Genomic DNA, 23,463 nt, shown 5'->3' with positions numbered 1-23,463 from the left:
GGGGGGGGGGGGGGGGGGGGAAAGAAGTCTTGCACATTAATAAACCACCTAAACCATCGACATGTTATAGAACATATAAAAATTTCATTAGAAGGTAAAAAATTATATATGTTTATATATGTGTTTTTCAAAAGGAAAATTTCAATTTGAAATAATTTAAATTTTTTCTGAGACACACCTTACATTGAGCAGATTATTTTTAAGTCTCTTTGTTCCAGGGGAACTTTGCAAATTATCAAGGCAGAGTAAACCCAGAGGTAAGATGCCAGGGCTCCCTGTGATGCCAAACTTTGGAGCTCTGAGCATGCCCATGCATGACCTTGAGGATAGAAAGCAACAACCAAGAGCTACAAACCATCAAATGCCCCTGGCAGTGAGTGTGTCCACAGGACAGAGGGGAGGCTTGCTGGGAGCTTCCTCATGATGCCACTTGACCCAGAGGGCTCAGCACCTCAGCACGCTGTAGATGAGCCATTTTGAGCTAAGCACCAAAAGGCACAAGCTTGCTGCTGTAACACCTTTTCTGCTGTCCTTGCAGGCAATCGGTGGTCAATGGGCAGCTGGATGGAGGTGTCCCTGCCACCAAGAAGGCTGCTGGCCCCTCTTCCCTGGGACCCCCTGGCTCACTGGACCTGCTCCTTGCCTCTTGCGCAAGCCTCAGTTTCTCATAGCTGTGAGATTTCCAGCATGTGTTTACCCTCTGGGTCTTTCCCAATGCCAAATAGGATCAGTCTCCAGAATTTGTTTACTTGAAGTTCAAGTTGAAAACCAGTATAAGCGGCTAACTTAGAAAACAGGGAGAGCTCAACGGGTACATCCAAGGGATGGGGCTTTAAAAGAATTTGGCAAGGCTCTCAGATGTATTTTGATAATAAACACCAAATGCAGATGAAGGTGAAATGGAAAGTGAATGCTGGACACCTGCTCAACTTTGAAAATCTGTTCTCTTAAAAATTCTACATCTAGTCAAAAATTTATTGAGTTAGTTCAGGAAGGTAATATTTGAAATGTGATCCCCTTTCTTCAAAAATGAACCATTTAATAACTGACTAGAAAAAAATACAGTGGCCAGCTTTGAGAACTTCACTTATAGCCATAACAAAGGATGATATTATTTTGGCTGAATCCTGGACTTGTATGTACATGTGTAAGTGTGTGTTTGTTTATATGGCTTCAGCATAAAGGTTGAAGAAGGGAACACAAGGTTCACAAGGTGCCTTATATTTTGTGCACAAAACCTCATGAAAATATAAACATAAACAATTTTGATCAGATCTAAGTAATATAACAAATGGGGAAGCGGAAAATAAAGATGATCATGGAGTTGAGTACAGAACACTCCACAGCACCAGTCACTTTAAGAAAGGTTTAAAGTGATGCTAGATCAGGCATCATGCCCTTCAACCCATCAGGAAAGCACGCTCTAGGAAATAGGCATGAAAAGGGAAGATAAATAATGTAGCGATGCTTCTTGTTATATCAAAGAGAAGGAAGCAATGTCAGCAAGCTTGCATTATTTGCAAGGCATTAAATGTTTTAAGGACCACTGTGAACCCCAGGAAAGTCAAAGGGTGAAACCATATTTTATCAAAGCATGTTTTCAGTGTCTATGAAGTAACTAATCAATTAGTGATTTTGTGTGATATACCATGGTTGATATAAAATTATAAGAAGCTCACATTTGATGGTAGAAAACAGGCTGAGTTCTTACATCTTTCTGATCATACAATTCAAACAAAATGTATTGAGTACACTCCAGATTTAACCAAAAGGCCACTAATTCAGATGTGTTTTCCTCATCTGGTGCCATTTCCCCTCTCATATAATTCTCACTATTCCTTGGCAGCTATTAGCAATCTTACAGAAAAGTATGTTATGAAAAACCTAGAAAATCTGCAAGGGAATGCGAGCTGTAGGCTCACTTGTATGTGTTCCCAGGAAGACAGCTTCTTCATCCTGTTTCATATCTGCAAGTAACAAGTACCTATTCTGCCCATGCAGAAACACTGAGCTCTTCTCTGGAACATCCTCCTCTCATCACTCCAGTTTTGCTTTGTACCTTCAGTTACTGAGGAGAGGGGCTCCAAAGAGGAGGACAGCAGCAGGGGACCCTTCCGAAAGCATCAAACACCTGTGGCAAAACCATAAGACGAGAAGGCAGAAGTCCATGGAAAAGGGAGAGCCTCAAGACGCCTCCCCCCTGAGCTGGAAGAATGAGCTGCAAACAAGAACAGCAGGGACTCAGAGTGGGCACGCTGGAGTGACAACGCCCCACACCCCTCATGTACAACAGCAGCCCCCAGGAAGTGTGAGCGACCAGGAGTGTGGCAAACAGGGTGTGGTGTGGCAGTTGGCACAGGCAGGGTGAGCAGACAGGGCACAGTCCTTCTCCGGGGTCTAGAACTTATCTGAGCTAGTTTGATCTTACCGTCCTCCATGAGTAGACTGAGCTATGGTCTCCACTTGAGTCAAAACCACCACCAGAAAGAACATGTCAACCCATACGGAGCTGCCACGCAAACATGCATCAGTCCAGGTCCTGGGCTGCAGGGAATGCCTGAGCCTGTCAATCCTGTCAGAGGGCAGCAGTGACAGCACCTGTGTGCGCTGCGATCAGCTGGGTGACCTGCTCAGCCTGGTAGTGGAACTCAAAGGAGAGGTCAAAAGATTAAGAAGTCTTGTGTCAGCAATAGCGTGGCCAGCAGGGACAGGGAAGGGATCTGACCCCTGTACTCGGCACTGGTGAGGCCGCCCCTCGATTCCTGTGTTCAGTTTTGGGCCCCTCACTACAAAAAGGACATTGAATGACTCGAGCGTGTCCAGAGAAGGGCAACGGAGCTGGTGCAGGGTCTGGAGCACAGGTCGTACGGGGAGCGGCTGAGGGAACTGGGGGTGTTTAGTCTGGAGAAGAGGAGGCTGAGGGGAGACCTCATCGCCCTCTACAGCTACCTGAAAGGAGGTTGCAGAGAGCTGGGGATGAGTCTCTAACCAAGTAACAAGCGACAGGACAAGAGGGAATGGCCTCAAGTTGCACCAGGGAAGGTTTAGACTGGATATTAGGAAGCATTTCTTTCCAGAAGGGGTTGTTAGGTGTTGGAATGGGCTGCCCAGGGCAGTGGTGGAGTCCCCATCGCTGGAGGTGTTTAAGAGTCAGGTTGACGTAGCGCTGAGGGATCTGGTGTAGTTGGGAACTGTCAGTGCAAGGTTAATTGTTGGACTGGATGATCTTGAAGGTCCTTTCCAACCTAGATGATTCTGTGATTCTGTTTGCTCTGCCTGTACCTTGATTGAAGACTGTGGTAACAGCATGTCAGCACAGACTAGATCCCAGTATTTGTAACAGTGACTCCAGTAGTGGCCAGTAAAGGCTATGTAAGGAACCATGCCAGCAATGGGAGAGGAGAGGGGTACAGCCTCCCCTCTGTATGGTCTGCCACCACTAGTGGCTCCAGACAATCTTGTTGAGTTTACTGTGGCCTTGATGTACTTCCTCCTTCGACTTCATCTACTTTTAACATCTGAAACATCCCATGACTGTTGCTCTATGCTCAAAATTGAAGTCAGCAAGGAGACTTTTTATTCACTTTTCTTCTTGGAGGAACAAGGAGGAGTGCTTGAATATTTCCCAACTTCAAAAAGAAATGATCAAAATCTCAAACTGTAGTATGTTCATCTCCAAAGCAGTTTTTCTAGATAGAGAGACAAACTGCAAGTAAAGTTTTTGTAAAAGGTTGCAGCCATCCCTACCATAGCAATATAATTGTGAGTGCTCACTCTATCATAATCGGATGGATTTTTCTGAGTTTAAACTCAGTATTCCTCCTTCAATTAAACAGGAGATTCTGTATGCTCTGCCTCTTCATCTGAGGTTCTTAACACACAGTAGCACAGTATTGTAACACCCATTAACATGCTGACCACTGTGAACCATTTTGTATATTCCTTCTGATTATAAATTACACTGAACCCAAAAGCAGAACAGTCAAAATGAGTAACATGTGAAAACTTTGCAAAGATATGAAGGGCAAAAGGGCTTATGAGGTTTAATTTATTGAGCAGTCTGTGCTGCTTTGAAAAAAATCCTGAGCAAATGATTCAGCAGGGTTATCTGAGGAAAGCAGCCACCAGAAGAGGTGTCTTGTTCACTCTTTTACAGTTTATCTTCCGCTTGCCTCTTCTCTTCACTCTAAACCAGTTAAACAAATACAAAACAGACAGATGAAGACATTAATTTAAATGATGATTTAGAGGGACCATGCAAGAAGACCAGAAGAGGGCTGGCCACAAGAATATCCCCTTGACATCTTTCCCAAAGAGAAGCATCGTGGTAGAGCAGGCACTCAACGAGTTACTGTCCTTTCTGTAGTCTCAAAATTCAAGTTGGGATGTTCCAGTTTTATCTAGGCGGTAATCCCATCCTTTAAGTACTGTCTAACCCACAGAAAAGGCATCATCAGTGTCAGACAAAATGTACTTTTAGCAAAAGTCACCACTGTTTTTGCATTACTGCTTTTACTTTTGCCATCCTTTTCTACCATTTGGCCACAGACTTTAGTGTCCCACTTCCACTGGGCCCAGGGCAGCAATGTGTCCTCTGCAGAGGAGCTTAGCTTAGAGCTGAAACTCTGGGTCAGCAGGACATCCCTTCAAACCCTGCATGACCTGGGAGCTCTACCACCTCTTGTCCAAGGGAGTCAAGAGCTTCATAGTTGTAGGCACAACCGCACAAGTGAAGGGTTTTCGTGATGTTATACAAGATTTTTCAAAAAAGTCTTGGTGCCCCATGCCTGCAACCTAAGGATGAAGAATTTGTGCTGGATTTCATCTGTGAAATTTGGGATTTAAAGACGTAAGCATGCAAGTGTGTTCTGTGGATGAGCTGTATCAGATCACAGCAAAGAGGTAGAAAAATTCAGCTGAAGGAAAGAGACCTGACTCTCTCATATGCACTTTGACTAGATCTTCCTTAGTAAGGTGGTTTTTATGGATTACTTTAGTTAAAGAGGCTGCCACACAGAAGCAGGTATATTTTAATGCAGGAAGGTTCCTAGTGTTAATATAGAGACAAGTATGTCAGAGCGAGCAGGCCACTGGGCATCAGAGCTAAATTCAGCTACAAGATTGGGTGAATCATCTGCAGGCAAGAGGTTAATGTGAGCACTGTCCTTAGGAAAGACTGACTCTTAAAATATCATATCTGAATATACGGTCTTCTCAAGCTACAAAAATCTGTCAGGCCTGTTGCCAAGAGGAATTGGGTTGCAGATGCTGTGGCTTCAGTTCCTTGGGGCTCCTGAAGGATGATCTGCACACATAGATATTTCCAAATCCAGGACAGCATTTTTATCTTTAAATGGCAGTGGGTGCCAAGGCACTTTTCCCCAGCAATTGTAGACCCTCTGGATGAACCTGGCATGGTTTCCATGGGGCTCAAACATCGAGGAGGAAAATTCCTAGTTAATACAATCCACAGCTTGCTCTCCTATCTCTGTGGAGCAGCCTGCAAAGGTACTCCTGACCACTCACTCTGCAAGGCTTCAGACTCACTGTGCTGTGTGTAAGTTATTTTTGTGTGCTTTGAAGCCTGAAATCTTGGTACATAACTTCAGGCAGTCGGCTGAGGCACCTGAGGCAGCAGCAGCATCCAGCCTGTGTTCCTCTGCAGCGAGGAGAGAGCAGACCCACCAGAGGCTGATTAAGACCCTATTTGTAAAATCATCCTATTTACACAAGGCAAAATGTGTGTGTGCGTGTTTCTGTGGGTGTGCAAAGAGGTATATGTAAGTGTACTCATATCCTTACAGTTTTACAGGACAATTGGATGGTGTCTGAAAATGCAACTGTATTTAAAAGCAAAGAACATAATCTATGGAGAGGAATGCAGTATCCTGCTAAAAATATTTTATGTCTGATCTGGGAATACTTATGGTTTAAGTGGGTTATAAATGAATACTTAACTGCTTTAGTGCTGTGAAGTGATGACCCTCATGTGGCCTTGGGACATGCTGCATGGTCTCCTTTAGCTGCCACTTCACTGAAAATAATGGGAGCATGCATAACAGAGGCAGCCTGGAGGGAAGGATTGCCTCCAGGAACTACCAGACTGTCCTCTGCCTGATATAATGCTCCAGTGTTTCCAAAATAATGTAATTCTGCTATCCTAGATGCAATAAATGCTATTTATGAATTCCAAATCAAAAGCACTTGTAAGCTGAGCCACACATTTTAATACCTGGAATAGTACTGCTGTTGCTATACAAACCATAAACCATTTTTGTAAGAAAGAAATATTGATCAGTTAGTACATACATCATTTTTAGGGTAGTAAGGTTTGTGGTAGGAAAAAAAAAAAAAAAAGCATAATTTTTTAACAAATAAAAGTGCAAAGTTTAGCTTATTCCAATTCATTATATTTCTTATTGGAAACTATTTTATATATATAACATTTGTTTTATCCATGTAAGCATCACTAATTTTAGCATGAATGATCATCCATCTAAGAATTCATGCCTGAAATGAGATGCTTCACCATTTGTTATTCTCTTCCCATTTGTTACCCAGTCACAAGAGGAAAGGCACGGGGTAGCTACGCAGCTCCCCACACAGCACAAATAGTGAGTAGTAGCAAGGAGCACTCAGCCAGTTTTGCAGATTAACGAAATTAGTCCAAGGTAATATTAGACATAAAGCTCTCTTCATTCCTTTCACACTCCACCAGAAAAACAATGTCATCCCCAACTCAGCACAGCTCAGTTCTTTCCAGACAGCATCTCAGCTCCACCACTGAGCTTAGTGGAGCTGGTGGTAGGATTGGACATCTCCCCTGCTGGGCTGCAAAGATGCAGAGCCTGGAGGGGGCACTTCTCTCCTTCCTGTGTTTCCCTGTGCCAGTTCTTCCCTTAGCTTGTCAGGTGCCATCGGTGTTGGCTTGCATCTTCCACCCAATACCAAAGGAACAACAGGAATTTCAGAAACAGAAAAGTATGGAAACCAAATCAGGGCTTTTAGTGAGGATTGAGGTGGGCATGATCAGGACTGAGTGTGTGCCAGGGTGAACGAAAACAAAGCGCCACTGTCAGATCTTTGTGTTCCCTAGCAGCACTTCAGCACTATTTCCCATCAAAGAGTACCTGGAGTGACACCTATCTCCCTAGCTTTTCAATTCAGCAAATCTGATACTGACAGTGTCCCTTTATCATGAGAGAATTCAGAAATCTGGATTCATGACGCCCTGTGTAATGTATTGCATTAGTGATCTACTTCACCATTACAAGAACAAGTGCAAAGTAGAGGTGAGTCTGCAGCCATCAGACTAGAGCAGTTGGGGAAAAAATGTGCTTATAACACGAATATGCTCAGCTAAACTCACAAGCTTAAGTGTAATCAACATAAGGTCATCAATTCCTACAGTAAATCTTCTGACTGGTTATGATTTCCTCTCCAGATTCCACAACAGTTTAACTCATTGTCCTAACAGATATTCTTCTCACTTTTTACTCTTCATTTTCAGTCCTAGTGATGTCCTCTTTCATCTAGTGGGCATCCTGTTATTTATAATGCTAAATAAGTGTCTGCTCATAATCTTTTCTGCTGCTGAGCTCCAATTCCAAGAACATTTGGTATGAAAGACATTTTGTGTATCTTATATATTGAGCTTACAATTTTTTTTCCCCAGCATAAAATAATCTGTCTGGATCCTGTTGAGCAAACTGTGCATGTGTGTCTAGTATAGGCTGGGGCTATAGTATAGCCCAAAAAGCCCAAAGAAAGTTCTGAAAAAAGGCTCAGAGTGAAAAAAAAAAGCCCTGAATTTCAAAGTCTGTAAGTTTGGAGGAAAGGTGTATTCGTATGTTGAATGAGAAATAAACAACAGCAGGAATGAATGATTCAGGATTTAATTGCAGTATTAGACCTATTGTTACTTCTGCTACCCAAAAAATAAACCTGTAATTAAAGATGAATACAATCCATTGCCATCAGTCACCATGCCAAGCAACTGAGAATGAAGAAAGGCAAGGCATAGCTCACACTGTGGTTGACACTGCAGCAGCCCAGTCCCTGGCCTTGGCTGGAACCTCCCATGCCATGTAAATAATGATATACTCAAATGGCCTTTGTCACTAGAGCTTTTAAAGTACACACGATAATTGGGGATGCTTTCAAAACATGTAGTTCTGCTCCTTTAGAGCTGTGGCTGGGTTGACTACTGATTTTCAAGTTCCTCTGCTGCCATACAAGGTTGCATAAGTGCTCCCTTGTGGCATTACTACCAAGCAGGAGGGTGATGCTTGGGTAGCGCACTCCTATGATGAATATTACTGCACAGGATGCCCTGGTTCCTCTCCTTGCTTGTGTTTTGTGCACCAGTATGATACCTTTCCTCTCACTCTGCTTTATTTCCATGAAAAGAGGGTCTGAAAAAAGTGATCAGTGAACTAGTAGAAACATGATCAACATTTCTCTTTTATACTATGGCGAAGTGAATGTCCCATGATTAGCCTTCAAGGAACATTGTAAAGGGCAGAAAGCATCAAAAGATTGTGCTAACTAAATTTCAGCAGCTTTGTGCTTTGCTTTCTTAGATATTTCCTAGGCTTGTAAGCACATCTGAATCCCACACACCGATCAGTTCTGCTAGCCAATTTCTCTCCTTGGTGCTTTCATCTCAGTTTATTGGTTCATGGTTGACTTAGACTTGCTTTGATTAATTTATGGGCTAATCATTAGCTTTCCTTGGTAAAGGTGCATTTCTGCTAACTAGCCCTTCTCTTTTTCTTTCAACACTATGTACTTCTAATTAAATCTCCTGCCAAAGTTGACCTGAATTTGTGTGTCACACTGGCCTGCCTCGGAGAGAGTAATTCAGAGCACAGTGGGTAACACTGCACAACACATGCTGCTCAGCATTTTCATCACTGCATCGGTTCTGTTCCTTCATATTTGTAAATTTGAAATCAGTTAAGATTTTCTCAGTATTTCAGTGCCTTACATAAATAGGCCTCAGTGGGAACCACCTCATTCCAAAATGAAGTCAGCAAGTAACAAGCTCAATCATTTGGAAAGAGCAATTTGTTAGAGAGCAGAGCACTCGCATTACTTTTGGTCCATCTTTATTGCTTCCAGAAGGCAATGGTCTCAGGAAAGTTTTCATGGCCAGATGTTCAGCTTTTCCAGCTGTTGAAATATTTTTGGAAGTACCATCAGGCAAGATAAAATTATGGGTCCCTGGGGATACACCCTGACCTTTTCAGGAAGAGGGTGGTTTGGCTCACAGACCAGCCTTCCTGGCCAAAATTCTGCTAGGAGGTGAGTTCTGTGACATCTCTAATTGGACCTCATTATTCAATCTAATGGCGTTGCTTAAGTCCAGATATTACCCTGGAGTGCAGAACAGCAGAAGCAGAGCCTAGAAAGCCTGGTATTTTCAACATGGGCAAAGCAGCAACTAATTTAGGTGCTGAACATTACCATGTGATTAACATCACCTAATGATTGCTGTTTCCTAACAAATACATTGTGATGGTGGCACCAAGAAGCATCTTACACCACAAATGCAGTGCAAGAAGTCTCTAAACATGAGCTGCAATGCCAAAAACCAGTCTAGCACAATGCTATTCTTATTTCAGCTTGTAAGTGGAAGGAAAGTCAGCTCTGGAAGTCCCCTCTGCTGCCTCAACAGAGGTATCCAGAGGCTGTCTGAAACCTCACCTACCTTCACATTGCTACTCCAGGAGTAGAGAGAGGTTTCTCAGGAGTCCTGTGTCACATCTGCCAACCCCATGCAGGTGTCACAGATACTTGAAAGCCTCTTGACCAGCAGCAGGTACTCATGTGTGGGCAGCTGAATGTGTTCCTCACGAGCTGATCATGGCTGGCTGTGGGCTGTCAGGAGGATTCAGCCACATGAACACAGGTATAATCCCTGGCCTTCACATGCCACTTGGGAGGGCACAGACCCTGAAGGTCCTCTGTCACAGCTACTGGCTCCATTGGGATGTCACTGCACCCCGGGTGTCCTAGATTCCTGATGCCTCCTTCCTGAAGGCAACCAAACCAAACTGTCCATCTCCTCTAGCTGGAAAGACAGCCTGGACACCCAGTGCTTAGGCAGGCTCTTACATACTGGCACCCACACACAGGTTTCTTCATCTGGAGTCAAACCTCAGTCCTGGTTTTGCAGAGAAAAGTTATATTAAGTGTTTCTAAACAGTAATGCCTTTGGTCTTCTTCTCAGATTGAGCCAAATTAACATGGGACACAGGAGGTTCTGCTAAGGAGCTGTGACTTTAGATAGCCCGGCATTTAGTTACCCATTTTTTAACATATCCGTATGTAATTGAAAATTGCAACGTTATGGGGACAGTGTACAAAATCTCACCTGTCTGATTATAAAATCATTAACTATTTCATTGTTCTTTGTCTTTTTTTTTTTTTAAAAAAAAAAAAAAAAAAAAAAGTCAGGAATTTTTCCAGTTAGAAGAAATCACAAATTAGATTTATCCTGAAATAGCGTATTCAGTAATTGTTTAAAATAGTTACTACTTTTAACTATTCTTTCATTCAATTATAATACCAAGGTGAAGAAAAGCATCCAGCACAGTTACATTAAACTCTCACAATCAGCATAAATTGGCCTAGAGTGGAGGCTGACACAAAAAGACCTGATTCCAGCTGCTTGTGCCCTCTTGATCCAGCAGCAGTGTCCCTGCAGCTGTGGGATGAACCAACTCAGGGAATTATCAGCTGAAAAGGAGTTTTGCTGGGTTTTTATACCTGGTTAGTTCTCATCCAGGTGTGGCTCAGCCAGGGACTTCACAGATTCTAATGCTGGCACATGAGAGACATGGGAACAAGTGAACATGGATCAGCTTAAATCTATTATGAAACCACAATCTGGAAAAATACCTAAAAAATTTTGAATTTGTGGTTTGGGGCAGTAAGTAAATTTTGCAACACTTGGACTAGGTGAAAACTATTAATAGCTTAAATGCTAAAGCCTTTGTTTTCTCTGCAAAGCAGCAGTGACTGATCAGCAGTCACTCTTGCGTGCTGATCTTGCAAGTCTAACAGTCTTTTCCCCACTGCTGAGTGAGTCCCAGATGGTTCATAGAGTTATTTGTCCTACATACTTATAAGGATCTATTATCTGGATAGCTGACTTGTGCAGCAAAAGATTTTCCAGTGCAGAATATTTCCTCTCAGTGCTCTGTGCTATAATTTTCAGGCATGCACACAATATTTTAATTGATATATTTATTATTTATTATGGCATCATTCCTTTGCAAAAGACCTCATTGCAAAAAAAGAGTATGTTTAATGCTGCAATCAGAACATAGTGAGGATTGAGGTCGTTCCACTGCCGCAGGGCCAGAAATTTTGCAGCTGAGATTGTCATAAAGCGAGCACCTGCCTGATTCACTTTTGGATGTTTATGCCAGTGATGCTAATCTTGTGGATCAAAAAAACAGGCTGCAGACCTGATGAAAAAAGGTTTGCAGGGCAGGGAGAGGCTGCAGGAAAAGTACATGCTTGTGCCAAGGAAAAAGTAGAGCTTTTTAATTTTGCAAGCATCCAGCAGTTTATAAAGTTGATAGCCTTGCCTTTCAGATGTTTTTTGAAAAGACCAGTGGGAATGGTAGGATGAGTTTTGCAGAGACAGGAGGGACTAATCTCTTTAAGAAATACTCCTGCAAAGCTGTGAGTTGCTGGTTTTACCTTCCAAAGTAGTGGTGAATAAAAGCTGTAACCATGCCACAGGATGGCAGCAAGGTCCGGCTGCAGGTGGGCTGCTCACAGACACCAACTGATGCACATGATGCGATGAGACACCCCTCTTTGTGGCCTATAAGCAACTATGTGGGGCAGAGAGAGTTATTACCTCTGTGCAACTCTGCACAGGCTGTTTCAGGTAAGGGCATACAAGGGTGGGGGGCGTGGACTTCTCTAGCTCACAGAGGCTGCTCCATGGTTGGAGAAATCATAGAATCATAGAATACCAGGTTGGAACCAAGGATCAACTGGTCCAACCTTTCTTGGCAAAAGCGCAGTCTAGACATGACAGCCCAGCACCCTGTCCAGCCGAATCTTAAAAGTGTCCAATGTTGGGGAATCCATCACTTCCCTGGGGAGATCATTCCAGTGGTTGACTGTTCTCATTGTGAAAAATGTTCCTCTTTGTCCAATTGGAATCTTCACAGGAGTAGCTGGTGCCCATTACCCCTCTATGTGACTTCTTGTAAAAAAGGAGTCTCCATCTTCTTTGTAGCCACCTTTTAAATACTGGTACATGATGATAAGGTCTCCCCTAAGCCTTCTCTTCTCAAGGCTGAACAAACCCAGTTCTCTCAGTCTTTCCTCATGGGCCCTCAAGGGCTTCTCAGTCCCTTGGTCATCTTTCTGGCCCTTCACTGGACCCTCTCCAGCCTGTTCACATCTTCTTTGTATAGCAGGGACCAAAACTGAACACAGTATTACAGGTGTGGCCTGACAAGCTTCGAGTAGAGTGGGATAATGACTTCTTTATCTCTGTTGGTGATGCCCTTGTTGACACCACCCAGCATCCTGTTGGCTTTCTTTGCCGCTGCAGTACACTCTTCACTCACTGAACTTCTTGTCCCCCAGGTGCTTTTCCACAGAGCTGCTCTCCAGCCTGGTATATCCCAGCCTGTGCTGCAATCCTGGATTAAGTTTTCTCAGGTGCAAGACCTTACACTTTGTTGAACTTCATAAGGTTCTTGTTAGCCCACTCTTACAGCATATCCAGGTCTTCCTGCAGAGTGGCTCTCCCTTCCAGTGTCCACTTCCCCACTCAGATGTCCTCCTCCAGTAAGCCAGTTCACCTCACCTCATTCCCCCTAAATGTAAGGGGAAAAGTGATGGTAAGCAGTCGGTAAGGCATTGCTTGGGAAGCTCTGTTCCTGCTAACAGGCAGGCTGAGCCACCCTAAGCTGGGCAGTGTCTCCTTGAAGATCTCTGTTTCCACTCCACGTGCGCAGAGCAAAGGCAGGATGCCTGTCAGCTGCCTGCACAGTTTGCCTACAGGGGCCCCCCATTCTCAAAATATGCCTTAGATTTGACATTCCCATACTAGTTCAGGAGCACTACACAGTAACTTGGCACCTGCCTTCATAAATCAGCTTACAGTCCATCCAAGATGAGCTTCTTTAAAATATTCTTTTATTACTTCACAGGATATTAGTTTATTGCCATCGCAGACCAAAAAAAGACTGTGCTTCCTGGAACTGCTTGGACTTCATCCCCTTTTCTACTTCCAAAACAGAGACATGTTTTAAAAAAACACTGTGTTAGTTCAGATTGCACCACATCCAGGGGCAAGCAGATGATAGAGGAGAAAAGGTGTAAAGTAGCAGAGCAAAAATGAGGGTAGCTGAAGCTGAAGGGCATAATGTAGTTCCTAAGGTGGAAGACAGTCAGCATGTCCAGTGATCCTAAGCTAAGAGGAGGGAGTAGCCCTTCAGAGAATACCTCAGTGATTGTGTTGGTGTGCACAAAATGCACCTGGAATGACACATGCTTCTGGCAACAAGGCACTGAGACAGTTCCAGACTATCAGGTGTTTTCTTAACATCAGCACAAGAAGCACCTTAGGAGCAGTACTGAGCCCCTTTGTTACGCACTCAGGTGGCTCACTGGGACTGGGTCCTGTCGGAGGAGGACTACAGCTGTTCAAAAGGAATCTATTTTATCAAACTCCTCATACGGTGCTTGGTGCATACTGAAAAAAGGTTGGTTCAGCACATTCAAGAAGACCATCCCAGATGTAATATTTGTCAGGAGTTAATTTTGCTAGATTTATTCCCTTGATTTGAATTTAAAATGCTCAGGCAAGAATCTGCCAGTGACACACAATGGAGTCAACAACAACTCTAGTTAACTTCAGACATTTTTGGTCTTGCTGCTGAAGAGGAGGCTTGTGGCAGCAGCTTGGCTCAAGGTGGTAGAGTACTTTTGACGTGCACAGATTTTGGGGTTTTTTGGTTTTCTTGATTGGGTGAGGACTGGAAGACCAAAATATGTACATTTAGTCATCCGCATGTGAGCTAGGTGTCTAAGGTCCCCATAATGGGGATCTTGGCAACACAGTTAGTACCTGTCCATACAATTAAGTTCTTGATGATCCAGATTATTTTCTAGAAGCTTTTGACTGTATTGGGCAGTTAAACACCCTTGGACATGGCCAGGTTGCTGATAGGTGCTGAATGCCAGACTGGGCATTCTTCCAGGTCTCTATGTGATGCACTGGGAGGTCCTGTGTTGCATCTGCCACCGCCCTGTTGACAGCTCAGGTTCCCTGTAGCATCTCAGGCAACATGAGAAGTCTCTGTGGAGGCAACTGAATTGCCCTCTGAGCTCAGGTGTCAACATCTCTGTGCAAACACTTCAGTGTAGATACCCCAGCCTTGACCTGAATCTTAGCTGTGTGTCAGCAAACACCACTAGTCTGCACAGCAAACCTTTGCTGCACTTCCCCATACTTATGTGTGGTGGGACAGCCAAGCCCCACAGCACCATGCTCAGCTTTCAGCTCAGGGTTTTTGACCCTGTATCCCTTCTGTTCAGTAGGGAAGTTCTTACTCTTCTGCTCTTCTGCTCTGTGCAACAACCTCATCCATAAAATTTTTCCACTGATTTAGCTGAGTGGGGATTGTTGTAGATTGTCCCATACTAGCCTTGCATTTTTGGACCGATTTGGTCTTTAGTGGTGTTCATGTCAGTGATGTTATTAGTGTTGTGACCTTTGGCAGGAAATTTAAATGTTTTTCATGTAGTTGACAATGCTTTCACTGCTGATATTGCAACTCTGTGATGTGACTGTTTTACCAAAAGTGCCCTGGGCCCCTACTACTCTCCCCTGGACCCCTCCATTCCTCCTGCAGCACTGCAGGAGCTGTGCTGACAGCATTTTCTGAAAATGTCTGCACCCGCATCCCTCCAAAAGGGGAATTTCCTGAGACAGAGAGGAAACCACAGTAGGAGGATCTGCCCAGGACTGGTCAGAAGACAGTAGATATAATTCTTGGGATGTCTTCTTCCCTAATCCTACTCATTCACACCATAGGGCACTGTTTCATTCAATGAAATATTAGGAAAAAGATGTCCCAATCATAATTTTTTATAAGAAAAAAAAGAATAAAAAGGACAAAAATATAAGGATAAGACCCATTCTGAATAAGGAAGCTGTTGAATAATAGCATTCCTGAAAGATTTCAGATAAATGTTAGATAAAACTCCAGCACCAGAGAATAGGTATAAACATGAATGGGTCTCATGAGTTTGAGCCAAGTTACCATTTTTTAAATACTTTTATAAAAGTGAGAGATTGATAGACAACCATCAAATCTCCAGGTTGTTTCCAACCACCATGTAGCCTTACCATGACACCTTTTTTGTTTTTGTGAAAACCTTATTTTAAAATATAAGGTTTAATTCATGTTCAAACATGCTTCTGAGGATGTGCTGCCATCCACCTCCTATAGTTTCTCAGGCAACAGGTGGGCTGTGGCTTGAGAGCCAGTGATGCCAGCAGGCTCAGTCCCTATAAATGGCTAAAGTGAGGATTTCTCAGTACCCACAACCCATGCTGGGCTGAAGTAATCCACGGTGCTGGTACAGGAGGTGAGCACTGCCCACTACCTGCACTGGGAAGAGTGAAGCCGTGGGGCAGTGTCACTCCTCCCTCTACTCTGCTGAGGCAGGCAAGTCCCTGGTGGCACACCAAAATGTCCATCCAGATGTTGCACCTGAGTCACATCACACTGGCACTTGTACCCTCTGCATGAAGCAACACAGGCAGGAATGTCTCTTCTATGGACACACACAAATACCCTGCATTAACAGCATCTCCTTCCATTTTATTTCCTCACAGAGCTTCTCAGAATACTTTCTGTTTGGTTTTGTTTTCAATGATTTAAAATGCATAGAAAGGAAAGCAAAGGAGATTTTTGCTCAGCAACAGTCCAGATGAAGCAAGTTTAAAAAAAAAAAAAAAATTTAAATAACCAAGCTATGGCCTGTCATTCAGAATGATGCCAAATATATAAAGTATATAATTACTGTCATATGTAACAGGTTTTTGTAACTTGGATAAAATGAAAGCCAAAATAAAATGCTTGCTTCATTGTTTCTTTCTGATTCACTGCCTACAAACCTGTAATGCTTGAAGAGGATGTCAAAACAAGAGCTGGATGGGAACTTTTCAATTAAATGTTTTTCACTAGAAAATGCTGTTTCATTGAAACCAAAACTTTTCAAGGAAATCTATATCTGTAATTGAAACTTTTGTTAGAAAGGTTTTGGGGTTCAAAATTATATTTCTGATTAAACGAAGGAAGAGACAAACAGACAGATCATCCTAATACACAAGACCGAGCATCACCTGAGTTTGATTCCCCTTGCTAGGTGAGTGAATTGCTGCCTTACCAAATGCTTTCTCTCTTTCCCCTTATTTATTTTTCTGACAAATTTCAACAGCTTTTTGATCATTAGTGTAACTAAAATAAATGTTGAAACCTCAAAAAATTTTGCAAGCTAGAGTTCTCATTTCTAGCTAATCAGACTAATAGGCAAATGTATGAGTCTTCTTGGGACGTCTATTCAACTCCAGTTCTAGGAAGATTTAAGCTTATGGAAAATTGAAATGAAAGCATAAACCAGATATGTTTCAACAGGGAACATCAGATATAAGCTCTTGGAACAACTCTTTGTGACTCAAAGAGTGGCTAAACACTGTTGTCCTTCATTTCTGGAAATGTCCAAAACTGACCTTTGTCAAGGAGTTCCCCAACGGCTGATTTTGGGCAGGCAATCCAAGGTAATCTCTTCAGGGCATTCAAGGATGAGGTATACCAGAGTTGGTAGCCAGAAAGCAGCCACTGTATCACACAAGTTGTTAGCAAGCAAACTGAAGGGGACTTTCTTGAGCCCAGGAAGAAAGCACCACTGATGGGAGCTGGGTATTGTGCATCCAGTCACCAGACCTTGTGGCCCTTAGCAGTGAAAGCCATCCCACCACCACTGAATTAATTTTAAGTGTTTGGGGTTGCACTTGTCTGTGCATCTTCCCTGGTTAGTTTTGTAGGTTGTGCTTCCTGTATACTTTCTTCCTAAAGAAATAAAATAAAAAAGCACACACAACAAAAGCAAGTGACTTCTAGTTCCATGATCTGACAAATCTTTTTTCCCAAACTGGGAATCCTGACTTAGGAAATGCTGTAAGTGTGGCAATATGGACCTTGAAGACCACTGGAGAACAAGTGTGACTCTTACACACACAGTGATATTTTCAGGAAATTCAGCAGCTTTGCATGTAACCAAAACTACAGAGTTTTGTTAAGCTTTGGCTGAATTTCTCTGTTTACATTTGCAAGGCAGTTGCATTTTCCGCAGCGAGTATGATAGAGTTTAGCCCAACACTCCTATGTTTCCTTTGATCAGCTCTTGAATAAGACAAGCAAAATGGCATATCTCTGGAGGACTCAGCTGATGAAGGATCTACATCCAGGAAATAAACCATCAGTTTAATGAAAGCCCCTTATGGGTTGCCAGTGGCAGTAGGCAGGTAAGTAGAATATCATGATCGATGATCACAATGGCTGGTGATAGACTGGGGAGACCTAACATTGACATCTGACACGAGGGCATTATCCATCACAGCTCTGACTGCTGTCTGCTGATTATGAGGGGGCTGAATTATTGAGCAGACCTAATTCATGGCAAGCTGCCACTTGTGTTTCTGGGAAGGGCGAATGTAATAAGAAACAAATGCCTCAACTACAATTTTGTATTGTCTCCAAGTCTCTCCCATTGTGCTTCCCTGCTGGGTAAAAAAAAAGGCAAGGGGGGAGGTTTAACTGCATGCTGAATGGCTTTGCATGGCACTGACAGGTATTCAGAGGGAGTAAGACTGTCTCCAAAGAACCAGCACCAAAAAAAAGTGAAGTCAGTGGGAATGCAGCACCTTTCAAAAGGAGAAGCCTCACTTAAATGTTTGGCTGGATCAAACCCCCTCTATTATAGTCCTCTCTTCAACCTCCCAAAAATATCAGACAAAGAACATGAACTTCTGAGACTATAACTGAATGTAAAATCATCAGCAAAGGCATGCTCCAGTCACATAATTTATCTGGATGTGTGTCAGTGTAGAAATTGGCACTTGCCCTATCTATGTTCATAGTCCAACTTCTCTGACACAGAGAGCCAGGATCCTTGATTTCCAGTTCAAGGGTATTTCTGACATTTCAAGATTAATTTTCATGGTAAAATCAAAAAGAAAAGTTCAGGCTTTCAAGGTCTCACCCCTAGAGGAGCACGGGTTGACGGCAAGACAAGGTGAACGTGGTGATGCTGATGATGGAGGATGGAGCTGCCCATGTGACATGGAGCAGAGCTTGCCTCCAGCTCCAGGCCACACGCTGGGCACTGTCACTGTGCTAGGGACCCTGAGGCAGATAAGGCTGCAAATTCAGTGCCAGAGAAGTATGTGCCAGGAAAGCACAGCCCTGCAGCACCCTCCAGCAGACTGGCCCCCGCCTTTTCAGTCTTTTCCAGTTAAATGAACCATGTCATCAGGAGTAAATGCGACAAAATAACTGATTCGTAAGTGTTCACCTGATCTTTTAAGAGAGAATGAAGTAAAACTCTGTCCATCAAACTTGTGTAAGCAAACTACCAATGGGGAAACACGATCTCTGAGTCAGAGCTAAAAGAAATAATTATCTCAATTATTTCTTCCTATAAAATTGACTCCATTCTGCATTCTCTTTATGACAAAATGCCTATAAATTTGCTTTGCATAAGAAAGGAGGCAATAACAAAACCAGCTACACACTATGAAGTAATACTTTTGTATTTTAAAAAGTTCCTAATGGAAAATCCCCTTTCCTTCTATACAGAGACGTTTTCAATTATCTTAAAAAATGAGATCCCTGAATGCTGCACAACTTTGCCCTCAACGATGCTGATGCCGTGCCATTAAAGTCAATGAGATTACATGTGTTTGAATGATGGCAGAATACAGCCCTGCATGTTTATTGCAAATGCATTTGTAAAACATATTCCGAAGTATAAAAAGTGCATAAATAAATGCAGCCTCTGTAAATATCAGCATTTTTACTGAATGGATGTATGTGTTTTTAAATAAATTAATGCAAACAGAAGTGGATTTCTGGCTTTTTCCTTCAAGTGACCTTCCACACTTTGCAAATTTGCCTGGCCAGGCCTTGTCTTCCACCTGTAACTTCAGAAGAATATATGAAGAAAATTTCAGGAATAGAACCATCTCATTAACTGTGTATACATTTCTATTTTGAGAAGAAAACACTTTCTGTATTTTGATTAATTGTCTTTGACAGAGTAATCTAGGAGCATGAATACATTGTATTATAGACTATTAACTCCCTATTAAGTCCCCATGCTGGGAGTGTTTCTATGGTGGCAGGTCTCCTTTTGATCTTACCAAACCTCAGTGATACTCTTTGTATTAACATTAGCAGTGGCATTTTTAAAAATTCAGTATTAATTGAATCCTGATTTCTTCATTATTTTTCATGAGAACCATGACTCATGCTAGGAAATGCCTAGAGAAATATCTTCAGCTTGTAAGCTGCAAAATACATTCTACTATCCAGTTAATTTATAGCAGCATAAGTCTGCTGAGCCGGACACAGCTGGCTGGCAATAGGCGCACTGTTATTAAATATGAGCAACATGTAACATTAATCTCAAATTATTTTTTGAAAAAAAAAAATGCATGCAAATTTCAATAAGCTATAATAAGGAAGTAGAAGAAAATGGTGTAAAACATATTTGCAAAAGTTCATTTCTGTAGCAGGTTTATACATATTAATTGGTTATTCCTGATTTTATTCAGTGATTGACTGAAGTAGAGAAGAAACCAGTAGAGATACCTAACTATTGGATGTACCAGGGCTGAAGTCCTTTGCTTGGAGCTGGCTGAAGGGGTTGGATAACCCTGATCATGACTCTATTTTACCAGCTGCCTTCGAGGAGCTGAGGTGGATTGCTGAAGTCACAAGTTTTGTTTTGTGAATCTGCTACTCATGTGAAAACCACAAACTGTAAGGTCTGCACCAGGACTTTACCTTGAATAATCTCGTATAAAGGCTGTACCTCTGCAAAGTTCTGTCTGGGGTTTCCTAACACACTCTCCTGCATGGGGAATACATCCCGACATATCGGAAAAAGAGAGTTTCTGTAGAAGGGTTTAGCATTAAAATGAATGTCATTTTAATTAGAATTTTCCATAGGAAACACTGCCTTTTCATGAAAAACTTCATACATTCAAAACGTTTAAAAGCTATTTTTTTAGCAGCTGGTAACCATTTTCCCCTCACCAAAAAAACTGCCAAAAACTGGGGGGTTTCTAGCATCACCGTTTCAATGAAAAGCAACAATGTTAAAAGAAAAGATGTATTTTTCTAAATATTTCATTTAAATAAAGTTACAGTTTATCTTCAAAAAAGAATGGTTTTGATGGAAATATTTTGACCTGCCCTTTTGCAGAAAATAAATCTTGCTGGAAACTGGCAGGGTAAATCCCCCCATGTCATTTAAACGGAAACTCTACAAAACATTATTAGGAAATGGAAACCCCATCAAAATCACTGCAAATCAGCCTCTAAATACTTGTAAGGTTTTCTGTGTGTTATCGTTTTGAAAGTCCTACCTAGCACACCACAAAGTTTTGAGAACTGCACACCTCACAGCCCAAGCTTGAACAGTCAGAAACATCAAATGGTACCTTAAAACCAGCATGGAAAGCCATGGGGATGGGCTGTGTGGGATGCAGTGTTCACCAATGCTGGCTGTAGAAGACTGGGCAGCCTGCAAGGCAGATGTGGGGTTTTAGTTCACAGAAACCCATAGCACATCCTAGGGGGAGAGGTGTGTTTCCCTGCGACAGCCATGTCCTATTACTGTAAATTGCTGGATTTCCAGCAGTTCCCCAGCACCTGCAATCCCCCAAACCCTCCATGGGCACTAAACACAGCCAGTGAGGGGGAGAAATTGCACATAAAATGCTGCGTATTCTGCAAACTCTGACTTCACAGCCCACCTCGTCCTGTGCTACTGCGGCAGTGAGGGACCCTGCCCACGTGGAGAGACCATGAGAAGAGCAGCCTGTGTGCCTTGCCTGGTCAGGCTCAGGGACTTTCCTGCCAGCTCCTTATACCCCACAGGCAATTTGCAGTGGGTCTGCAAAGACTGCTTGGTGTCTGCTATCACCATAGATTTTACCCAAATCTGTGCCAGCATGTGCTTCTGCAGTCTGTCCTACGTGAGAGCTGGCCTCTTGCTTTCTCTCAGCAGCTCTGGGTAGATGTGTGTGAGGTGGTGTGAAACAGTTACGGATAAAGACAAGGACAAGAAAACCCAGCTGACTCTCTGGCTGCTTGAGATAAAGGTTGTGGTTGCTTAAGATGTGCCAGAGTGTCAGTCTGCAGACAGAGAAGACTTTGCTTATGGAATTAATAACAATAAATTATTTATCATTGCCATTATTTATTGACTAAATATAAGTTGGCCATCTCTGTAGGCCAATATTCAGCTCTTCAAAGCCCACTCTGATCAGAGACATCCGTAATTTACATCACCTGAGGGTCACTTGTGTGCATTTTGCCTAGGAGGTCCCTCCCTCCCTCTTTATTCCCGATGATCCTTTGCTTTGAAAGGAGCTAATTTCCCCAACAGTCAATGATGACCTTCTCACACAAAGCCTGGTTTCATTTGCTGGTGAGCTGGGAAAGTAACATGTTCCCATACTCCCCATCAGGCAGGGTGAATAGGGCCTATCCTGGTCCCTGAACAAGTCTCCTATGGAGAAATGTGGTTTATTTGTACTGGGCAGGAGGTCTGGTGGCAATCTCGAGCTCAGAAAGGCACAGAGAGGACACAGACAGGGTAAATAACAGCCTGCAAAAGGGACAGAAACCAGCCCATCGCTTCTGCACTCACATGCACAGTACCAGCGTGGGGACTGCGTGCTTCCTCCTGCCCAGGATGGAGGATGGGCCTCTCCTCCCAGAGCCCCAAGTCATCCTCACTTTTGGCATAGAGATGAAAACATCCCATCAGGAACAACTTAAATCAGGAGAAAAAGGCACAGAACAAAGTCAGGGAAGTCTCAGTTACAGAATGCTGTATTTTTGTTATTGTTGTCATTTTAAAATTAAAGACTGTTTTCCACAGGCATAGCTCCTGCTCTACTCCTAAGCCCACTTTCCCAGGGAAACAAAGCTTATGTCTATCACCTTCATTGCACACTAATTTTGGTCTCACACTAATTTTAGCACTGATGGCCAATTTTATCCCAATTTGATGGCAGGGCAGAGCCTTCATGAAATATGGGGGGCTTGGAAAAGAAGAGAAACTCTATTAGACCACACCAAAGAGGAGTTAGATCACCAGGGAGAGCCATACTGGTCACCAGGCTTTGCTAGCAGTGCTGCTGGTGAAATGGCCCAGGGTATTTCTTAATCCTGCATCCAGCTTTCCTGTCAGGGATTTCACTTTTCTCACTGCTCAGTCCTGTGGTGTGAGCAGCCATACAAGTGGCCTGGTTATAAGGGGAAAATTACTGCAGAGAATAAATTGTCTACTGAAAAATATGGACAGAGAAAGGGCAGCTAGCCTGGTACTGCAAGCCAGGGGACAGGGCTTGTGAACCAGAAACATCCCTGAAAAGTGCAGCCAGGGTACCTAGAAAACAAAGACACCCTGAAATACCACCAATAAGCAGAAAAACAAGGGACTGTAACAGCAACTTACCATCTGAGAAGGTGGAAAACGGTCTGGGAAAATAAAATTGCTCTGAAAGAACAGAAAACATCAACGTGTATCAGCTATTACAGATGAAAAACTGACAACAGCATGTACTGGCTGCTCAAAGTAGAATGTCCTACACCCTCTTAGTTTCTATGTTATATAAAGGACTTAATTTTTATCCAAAATGGAGCCCCTCTCTCTCTCTGAGAGCTTGCTGGTTAAATCCCACAGAAACTTTCTACAGGATCTCAGCCACTCACTGGAGGTGTCCAGCTGACCCCAGACTCCAAGACTTTCTGTTACATTGTCAGTTCAGTCTGTCATTCCCTCTTTTGAGAATGGCTGGGTGTGTTGTCCCCCTCTGGACTGGTTTGTCTCCCCACTTGGATGGTTTGGGCTCCAATCTGATTCTCTTCGTATTGATGTGTTATATATTCATATAAGTAATATATCACAAATATAACTGCTGCTATATTGTTGATAAGTTTGCTTTGCTAATGAAGTTGTGGTAACCAGTAATAGCACATAAATACTTGGTTATTGCTGTTATTGGTTGTACTGCAGTACTGATTGATGCTACTATTGATTGATACCATACTATTGATTTATACTATATAATTGATTGCTGCTAGTCATTTGTAACAACTCAGTATATATATT

This window comes from Athene cunicularia (assembly GCF_003259725.1).
Source record: "Athene cunicularia isolate RWA chromosome 1 unlocalized genomic scaffold, athCun1 chr1_part2, whole genome shotgun sequence".
Taxonomy (NCBI): domain Eukaryota; kingdom Metazoa; phylum Chordata; class Aves; order Strigiformes; family Strigidae; genus Athene; species Athene cunicularia.
The sequence above is the reverse complement of the archived record's forward strand: the minus strand, read 5'-3'. Positions refer to the sequence as shown.